We start from the raw sequence: 21,929 nt of genomic DNA on the forward strand, positions 1-21,929 counted from the left end.
TGTGCTGATGGGAAGTTGTTTGTCAGGAATTCCCATTGTTTAGAGAAATGACATTGATTAGTGAGGGGCTGTACATTGTTGAACTATAGGGTATGAGTTATGGTGTCCAGCATGTGGCATTTTTTGGTGAATTTATAGCTACCTCTGGCAACAGTCCCCAGCCCATGGGGAGCAGCCTCAGATGACTGCTCAGCCCAAGGCAGGAGTGGGACAGGGCTGCCTGGCCATCTGGAGGAGGTGCCCATTCCTGAGATAGAAAGTTTCTTTTCTTTCTTACTAGGAACTACCCGGGACAGCCCGGCATTGTTCCTCCTTCCCCTGGAAGCAGGATGTCCTTCAAGCTTTCCCCAGTGGGTCCTGCAGCTCTCCAGCTGTATAACCCGGGGTGAGCTGCCTTCGGGGCCCCTCAGCTGCAGTACAAGTAGGACATGCGCAGTGGAGGCTCGTCCACCCCAGGCAGCATTCCTGAGCCTTGGGGGACCCGCTCTGTTGTCCCTGACTGACTGTAAGTAATAAACCCTCTTCTGATGACTTTCTCTGCGTGAGTGCATTCTGTGTCACCGGACTCAGGTGCGGCACACTGCAGCCAGAATGCAGGGGGTGGAAGGAACCATTTGGACTCCTGTTCCTGGCAGGTGGCACAGTGATGGTCCCTGCTGTCCTCCACTCAGGAATCCTCCCTTGGGATTGGCTCTGAGTGACCTGCTTCCCAGGACCTGTCTCCAGGAGGCCTCAGGCCCCCTCCTGCTGGTCCTCCCCAGGAAGCCCGCAAGACCACCCAAGCTATACAGGCCCCTTGAAGCCTCTCAGGACTGATGCCCCCCCCTGGTGCAGGGGACACTGCCAAGAAAGGTGGCTCCAGGGTTCTGCAGAGGAGCAGGTTGGCCCACGGTTTTCAGTGGGCAGGGAGGGGCACCATCCTGCCTGAAGGACATGACTTTGCCACATGTTCCTTGTGGGTGGTTCTGCGGCTGAGGAAAATTCCTGGGAACCTCAAGCCCGTCCTAAGCCCCCTGGCTGCCATCCTTGCTAGAGGAGCTGAAGGAAACACAGAGTTACCTCATTGAACAGGAGGTGAGGGGTCCCCCCAGAAACGCTGGGGGCAAAGGCCTCTGCCTCCAGGTACTTTCCCACACCTGGTCCTTAATCTTTGAAAACTGCCACTGCCAGTAAGAAAACAGATTGTTTTTAAAATGTACAGTTTGGAAGCTAATGCAAGAAAACCGTGAGCACACTTATGTAGAGTTTATTTGAGCATTTAGCGACTCATGAAAACTGTAGCACCAGACTGCAGGCAGCCAGCGCTCATGGCAGGGTGGAGGGGAAACTCTTATCAAGTGTTTGCAGAAGCCAGACAAAGAAAACTATTTTGATTGGTTAGAGTAGAAAGTTCCTAGTTAGAGATGAGTTGGAGGTTTCTGACTGGTGCAGTTTCTAGTTTAAATTTATTGTTTGCACTGGGCTTTAGTTTGTTCACGTAGGAATTTAAAGTGCCAGCGCCACCCCAGTGTAATGGCCTCCCAAGTAGAATTTTTTTTTAAACAATTCCCCCCTTTTGGCCAGCCTCTTTCTTATGAGAAATTTACCAAAACTTGGGCACGAGTGCCATTGTCTGTCACCATCATGAGTGAGCTGTCGTCTTCTCTGTGAGAAACTCCTAAGTCACAACATGAGGCTCATTGAAGAAAGATTCCTTTTATTGTTCATCTCAGGCTTTTTTTTTTTTTTTTTTTTTTTTTGCTGCTCTAATCACAGGGAGACCATCTGGCTACCGTGAGTGGCACACGCACACATTGAAGGCCGTTGAGGGACTACAGCTGTCAACCCAAAATAATCAGAAAGTCAAAGGTCTAATTTAAAGAGAGGTTTATTCAAGCGCAAAGTCCAGAGAAATGGAGTCAGTGTTCCAAAGTAGGGAAGTTAAGGTTTGGTTTATATAGTCAGAGGCAGAGGACTTTTGAAGCAATGTTACATTATTCATACGAGGTTGGTGCACAGGTAAGCAGTCTGACTGCTTATTATAGGCAGTGTTTCTTTTTGGGAAGGGTACGTTTAACATTTTTTGTTTACATACCTAATACCAATGCTCATATTAATATATTTTTTCTTTTATAATTTTTTTTTCATTTTATATAATTATAATTTATCTTTTTCTTTCTTTTTTTTTTTTTTTGAGACAGAGTCTCGCTTTGTTGCCCAGGCTAGAGTGCCGTGGCATCAGCCTCACTCACAGCAACCTCAAACTCATGGGCTCAAGCGATCCTTCTGCCTCAGCCTCCCAAGTAGCTGGGACTACTGGCATGTGCTATCACGCCTGGCTAATTTTTTCTATATATATTAGCTGGCCAATTAATTTCTTTCTATTTATAGTAGAGACGGGTTTCGCTCTTGTTCAGGCTGGTTTTGAACTCCTGACCTCGAGCAATCCGCCTGCCTTGGCCTCCCAGAGTGCTAGGATTACAGGCGTGAGCCACCGCGCCCGGCTTATAATTTATCTTTTATTTCTTTTTACTTTTCCCCACTACTTGGTTCATTCTCATACCTTATTCTTTTCTTTTTCTTTTCTTTCTTTTTTTTTAGACAGGGTCTTGCTCTGTCACCCAGGCTGGAGTGCAGTGGCACAATCATAGCTTACTGCCACAACCTTGAATTCCTGAGCTTGAGCAATTCTCCCACATCAGCCTCCTGAGTAGTTGAAACTACAGGTTTGTACCACCATGCCCCATGAATTTTTTTTTAAACTTTTTTGTAGCAATGAGATCTTGCTGTGTTGCCCAATCTGGTCTTGAACTCCTGGCCTCAAGCGATCCTCCTGCCCCAGCCTCCCAAAGTGTGGGGATTACAGGCTCCCAGCCCATTTAACTTTTTTTACACAGGGTATAATTGTTATGGGTTTCCTATCATCTGGTCTAAACAAAGGGAGACAGAAAAGGGCAACTAAATCTATAGTGTGGGTCAGTAATTAAGGCAGGAAGTTGTCCCTAATGTTATTTATTTTTATTTTTTTTGAGACAGAGTCTCACTCTGTTGCCCAGGCTAGAGTGCCATGGCGTCAGCCTAGCTCACAGCAACTCAAACTCTTGGACTCAAGCGATCCTTCTGCCTCAGCATCCTGAGTAGCTGGAACTACAGACATGCGCCACCATGTCTGGCTAATTTTTTTCTATGTATTTTTAGTTCTATGTATTTTTAGGCCAATTAATTTGTTTCTATTTTTTTTAGTAGAGACAGGGTCTCGCTTTTGCTCAGGCTGGTTTCTAACTCCTGACCTTGAGCGATCCACCCGCCTCGGCCTCCTAGAGTGCTAGGAGGATTACAGGAGTGAGCCACCACGCCCGGCCCCTAATGTTGTTTAATTCTCTCTAGTCATTATACAAAACACGAAAATTAAAAAAGTGAAATGATCTATAATCTGAGAATCAGAAGTTGTAACAAAATGTGACTCAGATCACAATCATATCTTCCACGAAGCTTAAAATGTTGTTGGAGTTCCAACAGCTTTTACATTATGTTTATATTCACATAGTACACCGAGGAGATGATAATGACTATCAGGAGAAAAATACCAAGATACGCCACTCCTTAGCTAATATTTCCATATAAACCAAATAAAAGCAAAGGTCAATGACTAGAACAAACTATAACTTCAGTCTCTGAATCCAGAGGGAAATTAGTCAAGAAGATTTCTAAATTAGAAATCAAAGCATAATTTCGTGGTTTTAGGTCTGAATGTCCCTGATTATGGCTTTGGGCATTTCAGTGAACTCCCTGAGGACCCCACGCATGAGGCTGGAGGGTCGTCCCCTGAAATTACATCACATCATCCATCTCCAATATGTGGGGTTGCAGAAACAGCAGTTTTATTAGTGATTTCAAGTTGGAAGAATGAAATAAAATTGGGCCGGGCGCGGTGGCTCACGCCTATAATCCTAACACTCTGGGAGGCCAAGGCAGGCAGATTGCTCTAGGTCAGGAGTTCAAAACCAGCCTGAGCACGATTGGCCAACTAATATATATAGAAAAAATTAGCCGGACATGGTAGCGCATGCCTGTAGTCCTAACTACTCAGGAGACTGAGGCAGGATTGCTTGAGCCCAGGAGTTTGAGGTTGCTATGAGGCTGACGCCACGGCACTCACTCTAGCCTGGGCAACAAAGCGAGACTCTGTCTTAACAAAAAAAAAAAAGAATGAAATAAAATTGAATTGGAGGAACCTAGAAGAACTCCGGACCTAGTCCAGTCTACAAGTAGATAATAAAATTCAAAAACAAGGAACAGGGCTGTAATCTAAGAGAGGGAAAAATGTTTCCTTAAATCTGGAAAATAAAACATTAAAATAAAGAACCACCAAAATTTTTAATTTAACAAGTCATAAAAACCTCATCAGTGTTTCAGTCTCAATTAGCTAATTCCTGTTCTGCCCGATCTTGGTTAGCAACTTCACAGACCCACTGGTTTCTTCATTAGAAGTTCTTACCTACTCTAATGATATGATCTGAATTTATTCCAGAGTATTTGTCAGAGTCCTTTCTGTGAATCCCTTGGAAGAAAAAACAATTTTTGACTGTAGCTGGTAGCAACTGCTTTTAGAGAAGAATCAAAACGCTGTCTATGAGGCCGGGCACGGTGGCTCACACCTGTAATCCTAGCACTCCGGGAGGCCAAGGCAGGCGGATTGCTCCAGGTCAAGAGTTCGAAACCAGCCTGATCAAGAGCAAGACCCACCCCCCCCCACCCCACCCCCGTCTTCAACCTCACTAACATGGAAAAAATAAGTAAATAAATTAAATTGTTTTGACCTTTAACTACCTTTGGGACATTCCACCGGGCCTTGCAATTTATAAAGGATTTATAAGATATTAAAATAGGCTTATTTGATGTTAAATTACATGGTAAGTATGTCAAATAAGAAATTATGTTTAACCTTGATTGAATTATATGGATATGTATTATTAATATGTTTTCCAGAAGTTTTATGAATTCCTAGAAATTTGATAGATATTGGTATAATGGTAACAGTCATAAATTTAGTTATTATGTTAAAATTCATATGCCACAAAAAATAACCAAATTTCCTTGTCAATTGTATTATTTAACCATGGCCACTTCAAGTGTCATTGTCCATAGACAGTTTTCTTTTCTTTTTTTTTTTGAGTTGTCCAGGCAAGAGTGCCATGGTGTCAGCCTAGCTTACAGCAACCTCAAACTCCTGGGCTCAAATGATCCTTCTGCCTCAGCCTCCTGAGTAGCTGGGACCTCCGGTATGGGCCACCATGCCCAGCTAATTTTTTCTATATATTTTTAGTTGTCCAATTAATTTCTTAATTGGACAACTTGAGAGATCCTCCTGCCTGGGCCTCCTAGAGTGCTAGGATTACAAGTGTGCGCCACCCCACCCGGCCCATAGATAGTGTTTTTTTTGTTTTTTCCTTTTTCTTTTTTTGAGACAGAGTCTCACTTTGTTGTCCAGGCTAGAGTGCCGTGGCATCAGCCTAGCTCACAGCAACCTCAAACTCCTGGGCTCAAGCGATCCTGCTGCCTCAGCCTCCCGAGTAGCTGGGACTACAGGCATGCGCCACCATGCCCGGCTCATTTTTTCTATATATTAGTTAACCAATTATAACCAATTAATTTATTTCTATTTATAGTATAGACAAGGCTCGCTCTTGCTCAGGCTGGTTTCAAACGCCTGATCTCGAGCAATCCGCCTGCCTCGGCCTCCCACAGTGCTAGGATTAGAGGCGTGAGCCACCGCGCTTGGCCAAAACAATTAGAGTTTGACATGAGGAAGTTTGTAAAAAATATCAAAGGTTTAAAATATTTGATTAAATAGGATAACAGATCCATTATATCATTTTTTTTTTTTTTTTTTGAGACAGTCTGGCTCTGTTACCCAGAATAGAATGCAGTGGCATCATCATAGCACACTGCAACCTAAAACCTCTGGGGTCAAGTGATCCTCCTGCCTCAGCCTTTTTTTTTTTTTTCACTTCCGGAGCTCACATACATCAAGCAATTCATTTTACTGCTCATTTGACTCTTAGGCTGGATTTACGGTTTTATAGTCTTCAGCATCCAGCAGAGACTGCACAAACCTGTCTGACCAGCAACCCAGGAAAAACTAACTCTGAAAGCATTCCTATTTTTACTTACCAATTTTATTTACCAGAGAGCTCCCTGAGTCACATGGACTTAGGGAAAAAAAACAGAAAAAACAGGAAAAAAAATGTGGGTCAGTTTCTACATTTCTGAGAGTTTTTGGAATAATTTTGCAAAATGACTGCTCTTTTATCCCAAGCCAATTTGAATAGAACTCCCTTAAAGGATTTTAAAATCCTTTAATTGATTTACTGGCAGGGAGTGGTGGTTCACCCCTGTAATCCTAGCACTCTGGGAGGCCGAGGCTGATGGATCGTTTGAGCTCAAGAGTTCAGACCAGTCTGAGCAAGAGTGAGACCCCCATCTCTACCAAAAATAGAAAGAAGTTAATTGGACAGCTAAAAATATACAGAAAAAATTAGCCGGTGGCGCATGCCTGTAGTCCCAGCTACTCGAGAGGCTGAGGCAGAAGGATTGTTTGAGGCCAGGAGTTTGAGGTTGCTGTGAGCGAGGCTGACGCCATGGCACTCTAGCCCGGGCAACAATGTGAGACTCTGTCTCAAAAAAAAAAAAAAAAAAAAATTGGTTTACTAAGGCCACCCAAAAATATCATGCAAATTAATTTATAAACATACATACATTCATATAAAGACATTTAGAAACATACAAACAGAAGCTGATAAACTGCTGACTTAAGAGTTACTAGGGGCCCGGCGCGGTGGCTCAAGCCTGTAATCCTTGCAATCTGGGAGGCTGAGATGGGCGGGTAGCTCAAGGTCAGGAATTGGAAACCAGCCTGAGCAAGAGTGAGACCCGTCTCTACTATCAATAGAAAGAAATTAATTGGCTAACTAATACATATAGAAAAAATGAGCCGGGCATGGTGGCGCATGCCTGTAGCCCCAGCTACTCGGGAGGCTGAGGCAGAAGGATTGCTTGAGCCCAGGAGTTGGAGGTTGCTGTGAGCTAGGCTGACGCCACTGCACTCACTCTAGCCTGGGCAACAAAGTGAGACTCTGTCTCAAAAAAAAAAAAAAAAAGAGTTATTAGGAGAAATCAGAAGATCATTCTAGGCTGTTGGTTTTTAGTTGCCCCGAATTACAAGACCATAAATTCGGAAGCTTTTCTTTTTAAGAATGTTCAGCTACAGCTACAGTTAGTTATGGTGGCTCAAGCCTATGACTCTGGCACTCTGGGAGGGTGAGGCAGGAGGATCGCTAGAAGTCAGGAGTTCAAGACCAGCCTGAGCAAGAACAAGACCTTGTGTCTACTAAAAATATAAACATTGGCTGGGCATCGTGGCACATGCCTGTAGTCCCAGATACTCGCTAGGCTAAGGCAGGAGGATGGCTTGAGCCCAGGAGTTGGAGGTTGCAGTAAGCCATGAGGTTGTAGTGAACCCAGGGTAACAGAGCAAGAATCTGCCTCAAAAAAACAAAAAAAAGAAAGAAAGGAAATGTTGAGCTAACACGGGTCATCCTGCAACTTCCCTTGCTGCTTCTCTCTTTTGTAAGTCTACCAATGTTGGGGAGAATTCACTTACAAAGAGGGCAACTAAGGATGACTGTATCCACCCGAATCTGTAAGAGAGACAAAGCCTCCCGGTGGGCTTTGAAACCACTCACAGATTTCTTTTTCCTTTGTCTGCAAATCTGGTTGACTGACCAGTCAGCACAGGCAGGAAACACATTGGAATGGCTTTCGAAAGCTTTTTGCCATTTTAGGCTTCCTCTGGCCTGTAAGTGGACCAAAGGGGTCCTGCAGCCGTGGAAGTTATCCTCAGAGTGATGCCATTCTGCCTTCTCATCTCTCTTTGAGCCTCGCCAGGTCCTATCTACCTGCATTTAACTGGATTATGAGTTCCCAGAAGAACCCATTCACAAACAGGGCAAAGCATTTTCTATGCCACACAAGTACCTTTCATTATTGCTCTGAGCTCAAGATTTGACCAAGGTATAAAAGGTGTTTAAAAAGCAGACCTTGGGCCGGGCGCTGTGGCTCACGCCTGTAATCCTAGCTCTTGGGAGGCCGAGGCGGGCGGATTGCTCAAGGTCAGGAGTTCAAAACCAGCCTGAGCAAGAGCGAGACCCCGTCTCTACTATAAATAGAAAGAAATTAATTGGCCAACTGATATATATATAAAAAATTAGCCGGGCATGGTGGCGCATGCCTGTAGTCCCAGCTACTTGGGAGGCTGAGGCAGGAGGATCGCTTGAGCCCAGGAGTTTGAGGTTGCTGTGAGCTAGGCTGACGCCACGGCACTCACTCTAGCCTGGACAACAAAGTGAGACTCTGTCTCAAAAAAAAAAAAAAAAAACAGACCTAATTGATCTGAGAGCCTGGCTTTTATAAACACTTATCTAGTTCTTTTTTTTCCCCCTCCAGTTCAGACAAGTGGACAGGTCACCAGATTCCGAGTAGGCAGAAGAGACAGAGAGAAATACTGGGAGGCTTTACACTCCAGTTAACAATGCAGCCCCTCGTTTCTGAGGTGTTTGGGATCTCTGTTTTTGTGTGTGCCAAAGATGAGCAATTTTGTTTAGCTTAAAACATCTCCATTGTGGGCATCAAGATTCTAAATTATTTTTGGTAAGATTCGCCCAGTTTTCTAGAAAGGCACAGTTTCCGAGATGGAGACCCAGACTCCCTGGATTTAAATAAACCCATTATTTTCTATCTTCCTGGAACCTTTTTTTTTTTTTTTTTTTACCAAAGTTCTTTTACTAAACTCAATTCAGTTTCTGTCTAACCCAGTCAGACACCTGGTGCCTCTTTGCAGGACCCAGTCTAATTTATGTCGTGTCTTCCAAACCCAGTCCAGATCAAAAAATGCTCAAATAAACTCAGATAACTCAACAAAAGTCGTGATGGCCTCCAGGTGCACAGTGAGAAACAGGGAGGGAAGGGCTCAGTGGAGTACCTGCACCTCCCCCCGAGGTCATCCTGGGATGGTCTCCTTCCCATCCCACTTCTGACAATAGACCTGATAAAAGAAAAATGTAAGCGTCCACTGGGCGTGCTGGTGCACACCTATAGTCGCAGCTACTTGAGAAGCTGAGGCAGGAGAACTGCTTGAGCCCAGGAGTTGGAGACCAGCCTGGGCAATATAGCATGACCCCATCTCTACAAAAAATTTAAACAATTAGGCAGGCGTGATGGCATGCACCCACCCGTAGTCCCAGCTACTCAAGGTGAGGATTTCTTGAGCACACAAGTTCAAAGTTACAGTGAACTGTGATCAGGCCACTGCACTCCAGCCTGGGTGACAGAGCGAGACCCTGTTTCTTTTTTCTTTTCTTTTTTTTTTTTTTTTGAGACAGAGTCTCACTCTTGCCCAGGCTAGAGTGAGTGCAGTGGCGTCAGCCTAGCTCACAGCAACCTCAAACTCCTGGGCTCAAGCAGTCCTCGTGCCTCAGCCTCCCAAGTAGCTGGGACTACAGGCATGCGCCACCATGCCCAGCTGATTATGTATTAGCTGGCCAATTGATTTCTTTTTATTTATAGTAGAGACGGGGTCTTGCTCTTGCTCAGGCTGGTTTCGAACTCCTGACCTCGAGCAATCCGCCCACCTCAGCCTCCCAGAAAGCTAGAATTACAGGCGTGAGCCACCATGCCCAGCCATGACCCTGTTTTTTAAAAAGTAATATTTAAACAAAATAATTAAAATTTTTTTTCAAATAAAAAAAGAAAGAAAAACTTAAGCACATTTGGACTTCAAGGAATTTATTTGAGCATTCAGTGATTCACGCATTAGGGGAACACCAGACTACAAGTGGCCAGGACACCACGGAAGGGGCAAGAAGGTATCTGTTATCAAGTATTTGCAGGACTCGAGACAAAGAAAACAGTTGTAATTGGTTAGAGTGAATAGTTCTCATTAGAGGTTAGTTGCTGGTTCCTGATTGGTGCAGTTTCGGTTTCCTGTTTACCTTGGGCTTTGGTTTGTTCCCAGAGGAATTTAAATCCCTCCCAGTTTGATTTTTTAAAAACAAGGCCTTATGTTTTAAGCAACATTTTTCAGTGTTAATCAATGTTGACTTCCTCTTAGGCAAATCAGAGCATAATCGGGACATTCCAACTTTTCCTATATTGACTTCTTAGTTTAAAATTATTTCTACATTATCATTGTTTACAGCATATACATGATGATCTATCACCAAAACTTCTGAAGTCATCTAGCCTAAGTGTCTAGCGGATCCATGCTCTGCACTGCATTCTCCATGCTGGGTGTTTAAGTTGCCCTCTAGTGGCTGTATTTTGTCCTGCAATGTTTCTAACAAGAGCGTGGGGGTGCTGCAGCCTTGCGTTTCCCCACACCTCCCAGTGCTGGCTGCTGCCTTCCCACTCAGCTGGTGGAAACCCCCGATGACAGCTTCCTGCCCTCAGTGCTCTGGGCCCCTCCACCTTCAGGGGAGGGAGTTGGTCTGGAGGGATCTGAGAGTGGCTGTTTTGCCCCCTGGCATGTGACTTGATTCCTCTGTTCTCAGGGAGGGTTGGCACGTGCTATGGTTTGAATGTTTGAGGCACCCACCTAACTCATGTTGAAATTTAATCCCCAATATGGCAGTACTTAGAGATGGGGTCGTTAAGAGGTGATTGGGTCATAAAAGCTCTGCTCTCAAGAATGGACTAATGGATTAATGGGTTATCATGAGAGTGGGACTGGTGGCTTTTTTTTTCTTCTGAGACAGAAGCTTTTTTTTCTTCTTCGTGCCCTGTGGCCCAGGCTGGAGTGCAGTGGTCCAGTCTCAGCTCACCACATCCTTCAACTCCTGGGATCGAGCGATGCTCCCACCTCAGCGTCCCCAAGGGCTATGATTACAGGCGTGAGCCACTGCACTCAGCCTGGACTGGTGTCTTTATAAGAAGAGGCAGAGGCCAGGTGCGGTGGCTCATGCCTGTAGTTCTACCACTCTGGGAGGCCGAGGCGGGAGGATTGCTTTGAGCTCAGGAGTTCGAGACCAGCCTGAGCAAGAGCGAGACTCTACTATAAATAGGGAGAAATTAGCCAAACAACTAAAAATAGAAAAAAATTAGCTGGGCATGGTGGCACGTGCCTGTAGTCCCAGCTACTCGGGAGGCTGAGGCAGGAGGATCGCTTGAGCCCAGGAATTGGAGGTTGCTGTGAGCTAGGCTGACGTCACCGCACTCTAGCCCAGGCAACAAAGTGAGGGCCTCACCGGATATGGGCCCTTGACCTTGGACTTCCCAGAACTGTAAGAAGTAAATTTCATTTCCTATAAATTACTCAATTTCTGGTATTCTGTCATAAGCAACAGAAAACAGACTAAGACAATGTGTGACTCACATTCAGATTTGGAAACACGGTGTCTTGAGGACACAGGTGCAGCCATGTGTGTCCGAGAGCTGAGCCCTAAGCGGCAGGCAGGGGGTGGGGTGAGGAGGTGCCATCTTGTTTCCTCTCCTTCCCTCCCTATCCCAGTCATCACAGAGGACCCCAAACCAGTGTCTTGATGACCAGAGCCCCTTTCCGGGCCTACTGCTGTCTGCCCAGTACCCAGGACAGGCCCAGGCACGTGGCAGGGACTGACAAGGACCAGTGGGGTAAACAAGAAACTAAGTCACCTCCACCAAAAGAGGGCTGCCAAGTCATCGCCAGAATCTAGCCCCAACAGCCAGGCTGTATGCTTTTCTAGAACACTTGACGCTGGCAGCGATGGATCATCTGTAAGCTTGAGAAACAGAAGGAATGTACTCCAGGTATGGAGCAAAATATAAAAACCACCTCAGGTCGAGCTGGGGCTCAGCTAAGGACAGGGACACAAGGAGGAGTCTGCAACCAAAAGGGGACGTGGGCCTGGAGCAGTCATGCATAGCACTCTGGGAGGTTGAGGCCAGAGGATCTCTCGAGCCCAGGAGTTGGAGGCTGCAGGTGAGCTATGATGGCGCCACTGCACTTTAGCCCGGGCAACAGAGCAAGACCTTAGAAAGAAACAAAGAAAGGAAGAAAAGAAGGAAGGAAAGAAAGAGGACACAGGTCCCTGCAGGTGGAGGGAGGCTTTGGGGAGGACAGGATATGGAGGCAGAGGCTGCGCTGAGGGTGGGAGGAGAGACCCAGGCCCAGGAAGGACAGAGCAGGGTGTACCTGCGTGATGTAGACAGAGCATGCAGAGGCCTCTGCGGTGTGGACCTCTCTGTCGTCAGTTGTTTTGTTTTGTTTGAGACAGAGTCTCGCTCTGTTGCCCGGGCTAGAGTGAGTGCCGTGGCGTCAGCCTCACTCACAGCAACCTCAAACTCCTGGGCTCAAGCGATCCTCCTGCCTCAGCCTCCCGAGTAGCTGGGACTACAGGCGCTCACCACCAAGCCTGGCTAATTTTTTCTATTTTTAGTAGAGACGGGGTCTCACTCTTGCTCAGGCTGGTCTTGAACTACTGACCTCAAGTGATCCTCCTGCCTGCCATAAATCATTTTTGACAATGCTACTATCAGCTGTCTCCTCTAAAACCGTTGGAGACCTTACTTGCCACAGCAGCTTTTGTGGCTTTTATTATAGCTTGGAAAAATAAAAAAGAATTTCCCTTCATTTTGTATTTGGAAGTCTTAGCAGTTCAACAAACAGATGAAATCATCATTTTTCCAGAAAAAGTAGATCCTGTGAACATTTCAAACAGGAGAGACATGTACCAAGTGAAAGTCCAAGCTTTAGGTCCTGTTACTCATAGTTACAGTCCTCGCTTCTGGCAAGTTGCAGCACAAAATTAAGGTGTCAACAGAGCTGTGCTCCCTCTGAAGGCTTCTGGTGGCTGCTGGTGATCCTGGGCTTGTAGCTGTGGCACTTCAGTCACTACCTTTGCTGTCACTTGGCCTTCTGTCCTGGGTCTCTGCTGGTGTCTGCGTCCCATCTCTTTTTCCTTTCTCTTATAAAGACACCAGTCATTGGAATTAGGGCAGACTCTAAATCAATAATGATTTCATCTCAAGATCCTTAACTCATTTACATCCACAAAGACCTTATTTCCAGGCCAGGCACGATGGCTCACGCTTGTAATCCTAGCTCTCTAGGAGGCCAAGTCAGGAGGATCACTCAAGGTCAGGAGTTCGAAACCAGCCTGAACAAGAGCAAGACCCCGTCTCTACTAAAACTAGAAAGAAATTAGCTGGACAAAACATATAGAAAAAAATGAGCCGGGCATGGTGGCGTGTGCCTGTAGTCCCAGCTACTCGGGAGGCTGAGGCAGGAGGATTGCTTAAGCCCAGGAGTGTGAGGTTGCTGTGAGATAAGCTGATGCCACGGCACTCACTCTAGCCCAGGCAACAGAGTGAGACTCTGACTCAAAAATCCAAAAAAACCCCTCTATTTCCAGATAAGTTCACCTTCACAGCTACTGGGGGATAGAACTTGAATGTGTCTTTTTAGGGTACACAATTGTACATCTTCTCACACCCAAGGCAGATCATACTATAGATATGTTTCTATGATAAATTATGAAAATGAATCTCTCTAAATAACCAACAAACTATACTTTTTTAACTTTTAATTTTGAAATAATTTTAGATTTACAGAAAAGTTACACACACACAAAAAAGTGTAGAGATTTCTCTTATACTCTTCACCCAGCTTCCCCTAAAGTTGCCGTCTTACATCATCAAAGCACACTTACAGTCCAGGAGCCTAACGCAGATGCGACAGTGGTGATGCATTAGCCAAACTCTAACTCCTGACCCTACTCAAACGTCACCACTTTTTCCCACTAATGTCCTTCTCTGGTCCAGGCTCTAATCCAGGATATCCCAAATGCGTTTATTTACCATGTCTTGTTGGTCTCCTCCAATCCATGACAACAAACTGGAAACTTTTTACAGCCATTAGTAATTTAAAATGTATGTGTAATCCAACGGTTCAACATCCCTACTTTATTTAATTTAATTTATTTATTTATTTTGAGACAGAGTCTCGCTTTGTTGCCCAGGCTACAGCGAGTGCCGTGGCGTCAGCCTAGCTCACAGCAACCTCAAACTCCTGGGCTCAAGCGATCCTCCTGCCTCAGCCTCCCGACTAGCTGGGACTACAGGCATGCACCACCATGCCTGGCTAATTTTTTCTATAAATATTAGTTGGCCAATTAATTTCTTTCTATTTATAGTAGAGACGGGGTCTCGCTCTTGCTCAGGCTGGTTTCGAACTCCTGACCTTGAGCAATCCACCCGCCTCAGCCTCCCAGAGAGCTAAGATTACAGGTGTGAGCCACTGCACCCGGCCCCTACTTTATTTTAATAATATGAACCAGAGAGTTGAATGATATGTGGCCACATCTGCCAGCTTGCACATTGACAATAGTAGGACTGAAATTTCAAGCTATTAAAAACAAAATTCAAGCTGTATTTATCCCAGGATTGAAACTGAATGCCTTAGGAGTGACAACCATCTCGTGTGGATACGTGTGCCTGGGTCTAAGGCACATTCGCTGAAAACTTGATTCTGACTAGACGACCACTGGAGTAAACATTCCTTCCTCATCCGCAGAAAGGCCACGACTTTTTCAACACTTAAAACATCTGATTGAAAAATTATGCACAATGGAGCCACAGAATGAGGCCAATGTCAATACAAAATACTAATATGTCAATGATTTTTTCAAGTACTTAACAATTAGCTTAGCAATTGACAAGTAATTCAAACAATTAGTGATTTTAGTATAAAAGAGATGATGATAATATATGTCTAGAGTCAAGAAGCAAAAGACATTGGTTTGACTTTCTGGTATTTAAAAAGAATTACGCGGAAAAAATGAAATTATGGGTGTTTGAACCATATTTGAGGGAGTAATTTTAATACACCTGCCATTTAGCTGCTCATGTCTTCTTTTTAAATTGAGATTTAATTCAGATGTCATAAATTCACCATCTTACAGTGTACAATTCCGTGGCTTCTAGTGTTTTCACAAGGCTGTGCAACCATCACTATTCACAAAACGTTCTCATCATCCCAAAACAGAAACCCAGAACCCATCAGCATCATTCCCGGAGCAGCCACTGGTCTTTCTGTGCATGGGTTAGCCTCGTCCGCGCATGGCACATTCATGCGGATGTAGGCCTCTGCGACCGGCCGCTTTCCCGGAGCGGACCGCGTCCAGGTTCGCCCCGTTGTCCCGCGCGTGTCTGTACTCCGAGCCCTCACGGCCGGGGAGTGTTTCTTCGTGGCATGGGTCACGGTCCGTTTGCCCATGCATCATTTGGTGGACATTCGGGCCACTTTATATTTGCCTCACCATTACAAATAATTTAAAGAAGGCTCGTGGCTAAGTCCGTTTCCCTTTGGGACAGTCCAAAGGAGTGAAACTGCGATGCAACCGCCAAGCCGGGGGACAGACGGGGACGCGCGGCCTGCGCAGCGTGGGAGCGCCCGGCGGCCGCGCTCTGTCCAACGCGGAGGCTGGACAGGGGGTTCTGATTATTAGGAAGCGCGGGGCCCCCGGGGGAAGGGGGCGACAGACGAACGAAACACCGCTCACTCCGTGCGGGCGATCCCCGTGCTCCTCCACGGTCCGCGGGGAGCTGGGCCGGTCCCGCGCGGTCTCCACCCGGCCCCCCGCGGGGACGCCGCGGCGCTGCTCCTGGCGGCCGCGAGGGGGCGCGCGCGGGCTCCGCCACCGGCGCCTCCGGCTCCCACGCTGAGGCCGCCAGGGGGCGCCGCGCCCGCCGCACGCCCACCGGCCTTTCAGCCCGCGGCGCGGCTCTAAGGAGCTTCCGCAGGGCGGGCACCTGGCGGGGAGGGCGCCTCGGTGCCGACCCCGCGGGCGGCCGGCGATGCGGGGTGGGGAGTGAGATCCAACCCGACTTCCAATGTGAATGACAGGCCCCATTCGATCCCTTTTCCCCACGTCCCCACTTTTTTTTTTTTATATGACACCGATTTTTTGCAAAGTCACCTTTCTTGACGCATAACTGAAGAATCAAATTTGCCATTGTGGAGTGCGCAATCGCATGCGTTTTGCCATATGTAACCACCACCCCAATCAAGATCTAGAACCTTTCTATCACCCCAAAAGTTTGCTCGGTTAGCACTTGCTTTTAAACAAACTTTACAAGTTGCTTGCTTATCACATCTGCTCTCAGATGCAAGCTTCTTGCAGGCAGGGTCTTTGCAGGTCTTTGTTTTGGTCACTGATGTTCCCACGTCCACAGTGCTGGCTAAATAGCAGCCACTGGGCACATATTTGTTGAATAAAGGAATTCCAAAGGATTGGAGAATCGAATGGAAATGGTAAAATTTTCAAACCGCTGGGATAATGTAAAGGCGAACAGCAAATACCCAAGTCAATATGGGGAGAATTTGCTAAGAGTTTTGTTTTAAAAGGAAGCAACCCAAACTGCAAGAGACCGTTATCAACTGTATAAACATATGCACCGCACTACGGTGTGAATGTGTCCTCCAAGATTCATATGTCGAAAATCGCCCATGTGATAGTAGTGTGAAGCCTCAGGCTAATTGCTTTCTTTTAGTTTATGTATATTGCTTGTTTTTAGGAAGTTGGGTTGAGCGGCTGATGGCAGTAAATTTTGGGGATGAAACAAAAGGGCAAGCGCATAAGGGGCCAACCAATCAATGTAAAGGGCAAGCGTGTGGACAGGTTATGCTCCTAGGGTATAAAGGGCTCTGTCCCACAGTGCTCGGGGTCTTTGTCCCAATAGAGGCCGCTGTATCGGTGCTCTGGGACTTAGACCCTCGCTCGAGCTAGTCAATAAAACTCCTTTTGATGATTTCAGCCTCAGTGACCCTGTCTCTTTGTTCTGTGGTCCTACGGTCTCCCGCTCTAACAGTAGTAAGAAGTGGGGCCTTTAAGAGGTGATTAAGTCTGTCATGGGGGCAGAGCCCTCCTGGACGGCATTGCCCATTCCATGCCTTCCACCCTCCAGAGAATGCTACAACAAAGCGCCACCTTGGAAGGAGAGAGCCGCCCTCACCAGACACCAAACCTGCTGGCGCCTTCATCATGGACTTTCCAGCCTCCAGAACTGTAAGATATAAATGTCTGCTGTTTACAAATTACCCAGTCTGTGGCAGGCCGGTTCAGGTTATTAAGTATGAAATGTCCGATTTCCTTGGGTACTAAGTTTGACAGTCGATATCTCTGCTGTTTCACTTTGACATTTTTTGTTTTATTTTTACGGTGAAGGTGCATCCTCATTCTTTCTAATGCGCATTTTGGCTTGTGATTATCTTTCAAATCTTTTAGAGCAATTTTTGTGAAACCGTGGATAAGTCAAAAAATCGCGTTATTGTTGAATATGAGTTCCGTCATGAAACCAATGCAGCACAGACAGCTGGAAATATCAGTGAAGTGTTTGGGAAGGATGTGGTTAATGGACATGCAGGACATCCATGGTTTGAGAAGTTCTGGTGATTTTAATCTTGAAAATGAGCCACATGGGTGTCCTGAGACCAAGAAAAATTGATTTAAAAAAAATGGATTATTTTTGAGAATCACAAGCGTTTTGGTACAATGATTGGATAAAGATGAAGTGCCAAAACTGAATTTCATCAAAAAAAGCTAACAGTGTCTATTTAGTGGTCCAGCACTGGTATTATCCGATACAGCTTCATGAAATCTGGTCAATCAATTACAGCAATGTCTACTGCAACCAATTGGACAAAATGATGAGGATGCTTGCAATTAAGCAGTGGAGATTGGTCAATAGAGACAGGCCAATCCTCTTGCAAGACAACGCTCAACCACATGTCACACAAATAACGCTGCTCAAACTACAGAGGCTGGCCTTGGAAACTCTGTCATCCACCATATTCACCAGACCTTGCACCAACTGACTACCACTCCTTCCAGGCTTTGGACCACTTCTTGAAAGGAAAAACATTCAATTCTCAACAAGCTGTGGAAAACACCTTTTGTGATTTTTTTTCCCTTTGTCATTTTATTTTTATTAAGTACGATATAACATACTGCATGCTACATAATACATTGTATAACGTTCTAGCAGGAGTAGATGACCATTACTGAGTTATTTTTTCATCAATCAGGAAAATGCTGCTTTAATCAATGTTCTCCAACCCCTTTGACACATAGTAATGATTAACTCCGGAGATGCATCTATCTCTTTCCATCAAACTCCAATGATATACAAAATGGGCAACTCTTTTTTCCTTGCCACCGTTAGTGAACCTGTGGATGTACGCGCAGTGGCCACACCAGCGATGATCAAGCACGTGCCCATGACGGCAAGTCCAGGGAGAATCTTGAACCACATCTCGGCACCTAGGTACCTGGTTACCTACCTTTCATGATTTCATCACCACTCTCTCCCCAGGGTTTTTTGCTGATGGCTACTGTCAAGATGACAAAACTGTGTCCATAGTTTAGGTGCATGCTGCTTTGATTAATTATACTGGTTCTTGTTTGAGATATAATAAATTATACTTTTGATTTGAAATCAGACATTTCATGTTTAATGACCTAAAATATTATAGCAGCACAGACTAAGACCCATTTATAAACACGTACCCCTATTTCCCCAACCCCCCTTCCCACAAATGTAAATGATGATATTTCTATCATATGTATAATGCTAGGGGTAATGCAAGTTCAATAAAAAAGACCTCATTATTTTTTAGTTTTTTATTTTTTTTGAGACAGAGTCTCGCTTTGTTGCCCAGGCTAGAGTGAGTGCCATGGCGGCAGCCTAGCTCACAGCAACCTCAAACTCCTGGGCTCAAGCAAACCTCCTGCCTCAGCCTCCCCAGTAGCTGGGACTACAGGCATGCGCCCCATGCCTGGCTAATTTTTTCTATATATATTAGTTGGCCAATTAATTTCTTTCTATTTATAGTAGAGACGGGGTCTCACTCTTGCTCAGGCTGGTTTTGAACTCCTGACCTCAAGCAATCCACCCGCCTAGGCCTCCCAGAAAGCTAGGATTACAGGAGTGAGCCCCACGCCCGGCCAAGACCTCTTTAAATTAGTAAGAAAAAGATGACCCACCAGTAGAAAAATAGATAGTGCAGCAATTCTCCAAGTGTGGTCTGGTGACACCTGGGGGTTCCCAAGAGCCTTTCAGGAGGTCTGAGATTAGTTTCATAGAAATTATTTTCGTCTTTCACCATGTTGACATTTGTACAATAATGAAAAAGCAATGATTCATAGTAGGAATCAAGGCAATGATCCCAAGTTGCCTTGTGGTTTTTTTTGTTTGTTTGTTTGTTTGTTTTGAGACAGAGTCTCACTTTGTTGCCCAGGCTAGAGTGAGTGCCGTGGTGTCAGCCTAGCTCACAGCAACCTCAAACTCCTGGGCTCAAGCGATCTTCCTGCCTCAGCCTCCCGAGTAGCTGGGACTACAGGCATGCACCACCATGCCCGGCTAATTTTTTCTATATATATATATATATATATTAGTTGGCCAATTAATTTCTTTCTAATTTTATAGTAGAGACGGGGTCTCACTCTTGCTCAGGCTGGTTTTGAACTCCTGACCTCAAGCAATCTGCCCACCTCAGCCTCCCAGAGTGCTAGGATTACAGGCGTGAGCCACCGCGCCCGGCCTGCCTTGTGTTTTTCACCACCGCACACTGGCAGCAGGCAGAAGCCACTTTTACTTAAGAAAGTCCTTGATTGATGAAGCAATACAAAATTATTAATTGTATTAAATCTTGACCATAACTTCACAGCTCTTTGGTATTTTGTTAGTCGGAGTGGGAAATAGGAAATACGCCTAAAGCACCTCTGTTGTATACAACTGTTTCTAGAAAAAGTATGTGTGCAATTATTTGAATTGCAATATTAACTAGATACTTTTTCCATGGAACACTATTTCTATGTAATAGGATAGCTGAAAAGCTATGGTTTTTCAAATGTGGGTATTTGGCAAACATTTTCTCAAAAATGAAAAATGTAGTCTGTTGTTTCTAGAAAACAACTGATAGTATTTGCTGCCAATGATAAAATTGTAACTTTCAAACAAACATTAAAATTTTGCAAAACTTGCATCTGTCACCATTAGTTTCACTAGGAATTCCTACTATGAATTCTTAAATAATTTTAAGAATTTTCCTGTATGATTGATGGTGATGTTAATGAATGTTATGTTGTATAATAAATTATGTCAGCATCCATAAGATCTGCATTAGTTAATGATCCAATATTTTCTACTTTTAAAAGTGTAAACACTGCCACTCACTGATTCTTCTGGTTTGAAGATATAGTAATGCAGTGGATTTATTACTGCTATTTTTAATGCTTTTTTTTTTTTTTTTTTTTTGAGACAGAGTCTCGCTTTGTTGCCTAGGCTAGAGTGAGTGCCGTGGCGTCAGCCTGGCTCACAGCAACCTCAAACTCCTGGGCTCAAGCGATCCTCCTGCCTCAGCCTCCCGAGTAGCTGGGACTACAGGCATGCGCCACCATGCCCGGATAATTTTTTGTATATATATTTTTAGTTGGTCAATTAATTTCTTTCTATTTTTGGTAGAGACGGAGTCTCGCTCAGGCTGGTTTTGAACTCCTGACCTTGAGCAATCCGCCCGCCTCGGCCTCCCAAAGTGCTAGGATTACAGGCGTGAGCCACCTCGCCTGGCCTTTAATGCTTTTTTTTTTTTTGAGACAGAGTCTTGCTCTGTTGCCCAGTGCAGTGGTGTCATCATAGCTCACTGCAACCTTAAACTCCTTGGCTTAAGCGATCCTTCTGCCTCAGCCTCCTGAATAGCTGGGCCTACCGGTGCACACCAGCATGCCCAGCTAAGTTTTCTATTTTTTATAGAGACAGGATCTTGTTCTTGCTCAGGCTAGTCTGGAACGCCTGAGCTCCAGTAATCCCCCCACCTTGGCCCCTCTGGAGTGATAGGATTACAGGCATGAGCCACTGCACCCAGCCTAATAAATACATTTTTAAATTTCTATATAGTAAATATTGATATATATAGCTCACATAACTAAAATCTCTTTGTGCTCCTCAATAATTAAGTGTAAATGGGACTGGGCACAGTGGCTCACGCCTGTAATCCCAAACCCTCTGGGAGGCCAAGGCTGGATGTTAACTTGAGGCCAGGAATTCGAGACCAGCCTGAGCAAAATAGTGAGACCCCCATCTCTATAAAAAATAGATAAAATTAGCTAGGTGTGAAGCCTGAAGTCCCAGCTACTCAGGAGGCTGAGGCAGGAGGGTCACTTGAGCCCAGGACTTTAAGGTTGCAGTGAGCTATGATCGCACCCCATGTAGAGACGTTAAATAAATTTGTATGCCTTTTCTGCAATTAATCCCCCTTTTTCGAGTTGATTTTTCAGTGAACCTTCAGAGGACCAAGGGGAACTTCAAGAAATCTTAAAATTTTCAAGGAATCTTTGACATCAGAGATTTATATACAAAGGTATTTATAATGTAACAAAGCCAGAAACAACCAGGTGTGTGTGAAGGATTAATAGATAATGCCAAATAAATTCACGAAGTCCTTTGAATGGCATTGGAGAATGCCCAGGAAATGACCTGGCCCGCGGAGAAAGATGGGGGCGTGGTGAGGGCCGTGGGAGCCCAAGAAGCCAAATCCCAGGGTGGGGACGAGAGGTGTGCCAGGCGAGGGCCGGGAAGCAGGGCCGGCGCAGAGGGAGGAGGGGGCGCTCTGGAGGTGGGTGCAGGCCCTGCTAACATTTGGGCCTGAGGAGGAGAAAGATGCGGGAGGCTGCGGGAAGCGCGGGCAGCCAGGTCCCAGGGGACCCGGGCCTGCACCCGGAGTCCAGGGGGCGCTTCCAGCGCAGCTCGAGAGCGAGAGGGCGGGGGGAGGCCGTGGAGCGGGAGCGCGGGGTTCTCCGGCCGAGCGCGGCGTCCCCGCCCTGCCTCGCCGAGGACCCGCGGCCGGGGCTGGGGAGCGC

The 21,929-nt window shown here is 45.7% G+C and overlaps 1 pseudogene; it reads right to left on the reverse strand.

Annotated features, from left to right (window-relative positions):
- Positions 1-18,055: 18,055 nt before the first annotated feature.
- On the reverse strand, positions 18,056-18,324 carry LOC109729635 (NADH dehydrogenase [ubiquinone] 1 alpha subcomplex subunit 1-like; annotated as a pseudogene).
- Positions 18,325-21,929: the final 3,605 nt, after the last annotated feature.

This window comes from Microcebus murinus, chromosome 19 (assembly GCF_040939455.1).
Source record: "Microcebus murinus isolate Inina chromosome 19, M.murinus_Inina_mat1.0, whole genome shotgun sequence".
Classification (NCBI taxonomy): Eukaryota; Metazoa; Chordata; class Mammalia; order Primates; family Cheirogaleidae; genus Microcebus; species Microcebus murinus.